Here is an 8,545-nt window from a genome sequence, read left to right on the forward strand (position 1 = left end):
TCTCCAGGCTTCTTTCGCTGCACAAAACAAAGTTGATTCAATTAAAAAAAAAATCCCCAAAAGTGAACTAAACCCCCACCAAAAATCCAAAAGAAACAAAAAAAACCCACCACCAAACAAAACAACCCCAAACCTCCAAAATATTACATCTCATCCCTTCAAAAAAAAAAAACCCCAAACCCAAACAACCAAATACAAACCCAAAGCCAAGCTGTCTCTTTTGGAATCAAGCATCCTAACACAGAGGTACCCCACACCAACAGCCAAGTGAAACCCAATAATTACCTGGATTCCTCACAAAATTAAGTTCTGACAGCATCAAATTTCAAATCTTTTACACCTGACAGAGCAAAAAGCAACCTCCTCCTCCAAGTCTGGCCAGGGCAAATAGGCATTGCTTAATGATTGGTATTCCCCTCCAGCCAACACAGCATTAATTGAATGGATTCCATTACCATAGGAATAGCAAAAACCAGATTAAAAACCAAGCCAGCTGTAAACCGAGCCAGTGATTTTAATGGGAAGAAAATAAAGGCTGGCAATTGCATGATGAAGTGCATCAAAATGTTAATTGCTTGCGGTCACATCCTTCTGAGCTAGTGAAGAGGGTGATGGAGATAAGGGCTGATAAAGCCCAGCAGAAGTTCTGGGCCTTGGTTATTCTGCAGTGGAAATGAATGGGTAAAATGAGGGATATTTGCAGCACTGTGGAATTAGTGTTGGAGCAAGTTCCAAAATAGCACATTTTGCTTTTAGTTTTACATCTGTGTGAATCTGTGTTCCCACTTGGAAGCTGATTTTAGGCAAGATTCTTCAGTGCAGCCAAGCAGGGTCAACCTAAGAACCAAACATGACTGGTATCTCTGGTTTCTCCCCAAAACACAGTTCCCAGGACCAAAATTAGCTGCATATTACAGCAGCACACCTCAAAACACATTCACAGGTGAGCAGCAGAATGATCCTTCCCAGGATACACCTGGATTCTTCTTAGAAAATCCATATTTTCTATGATCCACAGAGAGAAGAGCATTTTAGTCAACTGAGGCAGAAGAAACTGTGGAAAATCCAGCCTCAAATACAAGTCCCAAGCTGTCCCAAAAATTCTCACCCTATGGTATCCAGACAATCCTGTCCAGGTGTTTTATAAAGAGCTGAGCACATCAGCAGCCTGATCCTGACCATGTGTGGTTTTAAGAACTGGCTGTAGGATAAATGCCCTTCTCACTGGCAGTGTGAGTCAGGACATAGAAAGAGAATGATTAAAGAAAATCCTATTGCATTCCTGGTGGAATAATGGTTCTTACAGCCTCCCTTCACGTTAAGGGATGGAGTACTGATTTTAGTCAGACAAATCCCAAAATTACAGGAGGCTCTCCAAGTCATACAGAGCACCCTGATGAGATCCTCTTAGCTCTCATTCCTGACTCATAACCACAGAACGTCCTCAAAACTGCCCTAACGGGAGCATGGAGGAATGAGAGTCTGGGGAATTTTAAAATGTCAGAAATATGCAAATATTACGGATTAGTATTCCACAGAGAGCCATAATTTCCAGTGTTTGCACTCATTTTAGCATTCCTTTTGAATTAAAGGCACAATAGGTAAGCTGGCAGCGTACAGATGGGTTTAAAGAGTTTGAAACGTCCTTATTTAGAATGTTGGTTTTTTCTACCAAGAGCTATTTAGAACCCATTTTTTGTGCTCTTTCAAAGGTAACAGGATTTGGTCTGGAAACAAAATTCAGCAGGAAGCCAGCAGGTAATTTGACTTAATGGGTTTGCATATTTTAAACACAAATAATATGAGTTAATAACATCCCTTCAGGTATTTTAACGTACCTCGATACACAGACACCGAGCTGTGTGGGGAAGATTGCAAGGGAACAACCTGAAATCCTCAGGGAACAGGCACAGGAGGAACGTGCCACTTAGGAGAGCCCTGAAGTAGATCCGAAGAGCATCGCTGCACTCCAATAAATGCAGCTGGGGGTAGATGAAGGATGTCACACTTGCGCTGCCAGCTGCCAGAGGTAGCTCTAGAAGGGGAAATGCAGAGAGATAATCAGGCATTTGGCAAAATACCTTAAAAACATCCACAGGCTGAGGGAGGGGTGAGTTTAGAGCCAGTCGTCAGCAAGCACTGAGCACCAGCCACACTCAGGCTGCCCTCTGACCTACAAAGGCCTCCCTTTCCTGTGCAATTTTGAGATCAATTTCCTCTTTAGAAGTTGACTGAAATGCAGAGAAGTTGCTGTGAATCTGGCACGGAGAGAGGAAAGTTCCACACTCCTTCTGCCCCTCTGCCTGATGAGGACCTGACACGCGTCAGAGCAGCATCACTGGTCAGGTTGGGGTGGAAACCACAGACGGAGTGAGCGGTGCTGGAGCTGCATCTCCTCATTCCCCACACCCCACTGGGTGTCCTGAGCTGTGATTTATCCTCTCTCCCTGACTTTTACCCTTTTCCTGGCCTCAGGACTCACACCTTTACTGTGGCAATCTCGAGCAGCGAGCGCTGTTTGCTCTGACCAAGCTGTGAACAGACGCTGCTATGGGAATAAAAGGATGTTGGGTGCTCCCCTTCATCCCTCAGCTCTCAGGATATGGATTCTGTGCTTCTCAAGGATTCAGGGGTCTCCTCCTGTCCCTCCATTGCCCAGACACAGCTGCTTTGTTGGCTCCTCGAATGAAAATCCAGGAACTGTGCCTTGTTGAGCTGGCCCCAGAGAAAACCTGTTGCCCACCCCAGCTCAGGTGGAGCCCATATGGCTGCAGCTCCTTTGGGGCGGCTCCAGCACGTGCTGAGCTCCAGCAGCCAGCGAGTTGGGAATTTAGATGTCAAAGAGAAAATGAAAGACATCTAATTCTCCCTTAAAGATGTTTGTCCTTCCTTGTTGCTTCAAGGACTCTGTCCTTGCGTGCCCACCAGTACATTCCTGGTGGAGCCTCACCAGTTAATGGATTTCCCTTTGCTAAGCAGGGTGGGGGAAAACACAGGAAAACAACCCAAAGAAACAAGAGCTTATCCTATTAGCTACTTGTCAATTATCCTTGATAGGCGATGGCGCCCGTGGCCAGAGGGAGATGCTGGCAGGTGTAATTACTGGCTCTTTTTTGCAGGGTTATAACCTCTGACTTGCAAGGCCTGTCTTCAGGTACAAAAGAAAGAGAAATCACTGAATAAATTATGATGAGTGTCTGCCCTGCATAAATAAGGACGATTTCAACTGAAAGTAGATAATTTTAATTGCAAAAGCATTTCACTCTCAGTCCTTCACCTCTCACATTGGGTGATGGGAGCAAATATCCTTACAAAGAGTGGTCTCTTGTTAAAAAACTCGGGCACCAGGACAGAATGTTACAAGGGAAAATATTGCATGTCTGGTTGACAAGAATCTACTTGTGCTTATTACAAAAAGCTACAGTGCAGTTTAAAACTGACAATCCATTACTAGAAATCCATCTTTTGCTTAGGATGATAAACCAAGATTGAATTATAGATTTCACAGCAGCAATTCTGACATTCTGCATTTAAACCCACAGCTTCTGCTTTCCCAAAGCTTTTTTAATCCATTCATTTGAAATAAATGGTCATGCTCAAAAAATTGCCTCCGTTGGTGAACATTTTCATTGCAGGAAATGTAGCAACACAATCCCCAAAATTCTTCACGGACCTTGTTAAAAAGAACTTTCTCATCAAAACCTAATTTTTAGCATTTATTCAGCTTTTTATGTTTAATTTGATTTGTGAACAAGCACTTTCCCCAAGTGCACGGCTGCATTTCTTATTTAATTCAAATTTGCAGAGAGGGCTCAGATGTAGTTTCATGTCGGGCAGGATTCTGATTGCAGACCATTGCCATTCATACATGAATATTTAGTCACACGTGAAATCCATCTAATCCACGGATCGCAACGCCAGTGAATAGGGTGAGTCTGTTATCCACGTTCTTGCACTAAATTAAACCTGTCTCGTGTGAAGCCATTTAAAATTGAGATTCCTCTTCACTGTACCTTGTTCAGTGCTGTGCCCCAGAGTTTAGCAGCTGGAATGTGGGACCAGCTCCCTCAAACTGGTGTGAACGCCAGGAAGGGACACCAGCTCTGCTCGGCTCACTTTGGAAATTCAGGGACAAATAAAAGCAGTTAAAGCAGCCAAATCTCATGCCCCTCCTCCTAAAGATCCATCCCCAGCGCGCAAACAGATGTGTGTGTGGGAGAGGGAAAGACTTCCCGACTCAGCCCCTGAGATCCGAAAAAAAAGTTCAACATTCAAACTCCACCAAATGTTAATGAGGCCGCCGCTTTTGTCGGAGCCATGAATGACGGCAGTCAGGCTATTTACAGCCACTGATGCATTCAGTTGTTAATTGTGAGTGCCCATTGAGGGCACCTCAAATGAACCACAGTCTCCCTCCGTTCTCATCCCCCCCTCCCAGCACAGGCTCTAAGAGAGAACAAGAAGTTCATCTGCCAAGATCTTCTCCTAAGCCAGGGTCCTTCAGAAATTATTAGGGGAAAGGACAGGCAGTGTTGGAGGAAAGAGGAAACTCAAGGATTTTAGTGTTTTCTTTCTGTGTCACCCAGAGCTGCCATCGCTCTGCTCTTACCTGTTCTCAGAGCTCCTGAGGGGAAAACTGCCCAGGCTCTGTCCCCTTTCCAGGCCAGGGGAGAAGGGTCCTGTGTGAGAAGCTGTAGCTTATTCCTATGATCAACATAATTTTTACAGGATTTTACAGAAATATTCCATATCTCCGACTTTTTGCCTCCCCCTTCCTCTTGTCTGTTCTCACACACAGGCAGATACTGCGTGCCACCATTCCAAAAGTGTTATTTTATCTGCTAGAAAACCTCTCTTCCAGCCCTCTACAGAAATATTTAAGTACCTCAATTCAAGGATTCATGAAGCATTTCAACTTAAACAACCAGTCCAAATAAAGTCCACGGCTTCATTTGCAGAATGTAAAAATAAGAACAGGCACATCCTTTTGTTGTGTGAGGCAATAACTCTCCCAGTGGATGCTCTGCATGAATGTAGGAAAACACCTGGCCCATCCCCTTGGAAGCGCACACAACCATCTGCAGGACATGATAAAATATTAAAAAGTGAAACAACCCTCAGGGAAAAGCCATGCACCACCAGGAAGAGCCCCAGACCTGCTTCAGGATAAACCCCATGAAAATAAAAGTGTTGGTGTCCCTGGGCAATTTCCTCCGCTGCTTGCCTGCGAGGATTCCTGCTTTGGGTTCGGAGCAGGGGGGTGAAAACAGGCCCCACAGGCAGCACAAACACCCCATGGAGGCCTGGCTTGGGCAGCGATGCTGAGCTCAAACACGTGCAGCAGGAGGGGGAGCACGGAGCTGAGCAAGGCAGCGATGGGAGGAGCTCAGGTGATGTGGGGCTGAGCAGCAGCAGGGGGACAGTGCCAGTGCAGCCCACGCCGTCAGCTAATGACACAGAGAGTTTATGGATGCATGAAACAGAAGGCTGAGGCCTTGGAGATCCATAACAAATATTTACCCCGAGAACAAACGCCCAAACCTAAATCCAAATTTATCCAGCGTTTAGGAGCTTCAGCTACAGAAACAGCAAGGACACGAAGGGGCATTTCTGCCAGGCAGAACGGAGCTCGAGAACCCCGTGGATCTACCACAAAAACTGTCCAGAGGTGTCACACCTGTTTCATCTTCTTAACATTCGAAACCCTGTCCCATTCAGCCTGTAGTTTTTTGTTTTTTTCTTTAAGAGAAGGTGACTCAACTTCATCACCCTGAAAGTGGTAGAAATAAATATTTTCTTGGTCAAATTGTCTTTCTTTCTAACTGGAGCCACTGGCTCATCACTCCATTGTCAGCACACACACAAATACCCTTGGCTCCTTGTTCACAAGCATAGCAAAACACTGTTTAAAGGAAAAATCCCTAAGAATTGTGATTTTTTTGGGCAGTTGTTTTAACAACAGCTTGTTTGCTTTTAATCCCCATCCCTGGAAATATCCAGGATAGGTTGGACAAAGCTTGGAGCAACCTGGGGTAGTGGACGGTGTCCCTGCCCATGGCAGGGGGGTTGGATGAGAAGATCCTTTGTAATCCAAGCCAATCAATGATTCTATGATTAATCAACACAGAACCAAGAATAATAATGAAAGATTGTAACAATTTAATTCATTTTGTTTCAACAAAAGCACCATGTGCCTCACTGGGAAGAGAAATCTTAGGAAAACAGGTGATCTAGCTCCATGTTCAGCAGACTTCCCAAACTTTTTGAAAACTGAAGTGGAGTCTATTTTGCCCCAAAATGGAACTTTATTGTAAAGGACCCAAACTCTGACTTAAAATTTCCTTTTGTAAAAAGCCCACAAAAGTTTGACCGAGGAAGGTTACATTTGTATTAAAAAGAGAATTTTTAATAAGCACCAAAACTGAAACAAAGAGTCGACACCAGTTTTACCTCCTGATTATTCAGGTGGAGTGAAAGATCTTATCCTGCTGCTTCGAGATGGAGTTGGTTTTAATGCTAAGCAATCAAATTTTATTTCTAAGGTATTTTTCCTCCGTTGGCCGTTCTGTCCTACACCTTTGTACCCCGGGAGACACTCCAGGCAGCAGCACTCCCTTTAACATCAGTTTAACATCAGAGCTTCTCATTGGAGTGTCACAATTACAAGCCCCAAACCCTGGCTTTTCATGCAGGCTGATTTAGCAGCCTCTGTACTTTGAAAAACACAAATTCCATTACCAAAGAGACCCTGCCAATGACATGACATTACACAGCATGAAATCACTCCGACACCTCATCTTGTAAGGGTCTTACATGACAAAAAGAATCAGAAAATCGACACACTCATCATATCTTGAAATTTTTCCAATTTCCAAGCCTAAACAAGACACGAGCCTGTTTTCTGAGCCCTGCATGCATCAGCATCATTCAGCACAGGAAGCAATTTTCTGTTTGAAAAGAAACCACACCGGGATTCTAAATTAATATTAAAACCAACCCTCACAATCTTGTTGTCTCCCCAAAGACCTGGAGTTCTGAGGTGGGAAAGGGAAGGAGGTGGGTTCAGCAGATGCAGATGTTCCCCCGAATATCACCTTCAGAAAAAACAGAATAACAACAAAGCCCTGAGGTATTATCTGCTTTCTACCTGAAAGAGCAGGGAAGTGGCTCAATCTGTGTTCTCCTCACAACGTTTTCTTCTCTTTTGCAGTGACACAAGACCATCCCAACAGGACTCACAGGCAGCAGCGTCAAAGACTCACAGGTGACGCTGTCGGAGCTCCAGACCAGGCTCTACAGGTACCCCAGGGAGGGCACAGCTATAATTTGTCTCATAAAAAATAGAGAGAGATGGAAAATGTAGTCATGGAAAAGTGAACCTCAGGGAAAGGCAAAGGCAGATTTCACCTCCTTCAGCACACACAGCCAGGGTGTTAAACTCAGTATCTGCACTTCAGCCCAACCAGAGCAGGGCTTTCAGGAGGAAAAAGGGACAGAAGAACACCCACTTGTGCCAGGGTGATAGGGTCAGGAGTCTGTCCACGTGGCTGTAGTCCAGCTGGATCCTTCTCTCTTGGATCATCCAGGAAGCCAAGACCTCCCGTCCTGGTGGAGCCAGCGACCCCCAGGCTGAGTTTAGGAGAGGTTCACCCTTCATAGACAAGGAAATGCAGCTCTCCACCATCACCAGAACAGATGAGAAGCAGAGTCTGTAGAACAAGTTAAATCCAAGGCTGTCAAGTTTCAGAAGCAAATTTTTTTACCAAATTTTTATTACCTGGCTTATACCAACAATAGCCTGGAAAGGGCCAGACCTTCATCTCCTCTTCATCACCATCTGCAGGAGCTCAGCTGACGTGGGGACAGCTCAGAATCAGCTGGTGACATGTTCAGCAGCTGTTGACATGAAATAAAATTCCCTGAGACATCCCTCAGAGCTAAACAACCTCAGTGCCGAGATTGTAGGGAAGGAAATTGTAGATCTTCGAGTGAGAGTGAACTGATGGAAGGAAAGCTGAGGCAAACGGATCACAGGTCACTTATTTTTTTCTTCAATCCTTTCAGCTTTTTAACTCTGAACCAAAACTCATAACAGGAGGTATTTCACATGGATTTTCAGGGCAGAATAGTAATATCCACAGAAATTAGACTGGGAAGTATCCTTGAAAGTTACTCTTAAATTTTCTTTTGTCTTATTGCAATCCACAGCAAATAGATAAATAAACAAAGAGTAAATAATAAAAATAACCCACTGAAAATAAAATACTACAGTCAGTCTGTTGCTTGGTTACACTTTTATGGTGCACACACCCAGGGTTAGCAGTGATGTGGTCTGACTCAGCTCTTGGGAGAATATCTAAATCCCAGTAATTCCCCAACAATTCCAGCCCATGCCAGCCTCCAGAGAAGTGTTTGCAATACAGAAGCAGCCACGTCATGCATGCCAGGCTGGAGCCGTGACTCTCAGAGTAAATGCAGCATTTTGCTGGGCTGATAAATAAGCTGTGTCCCTCTCCATCTGCAGTGGGGGACGATGGCACAGCCC

Source organism: Corvus moneduloides, chromosome 11 (genome assembly GCF_009650955.1).
Source record: "Corvus moneduloides isolate bCorMon1 chromosome 11, bCorMon1.pri, whole genome shotgun sequence".
Lineage (NCBI taxonomy): Eukaryota > Metazoa > Chordata > Aves > Passeriformes > Corvidae > Corvus > Corvus moneduloides.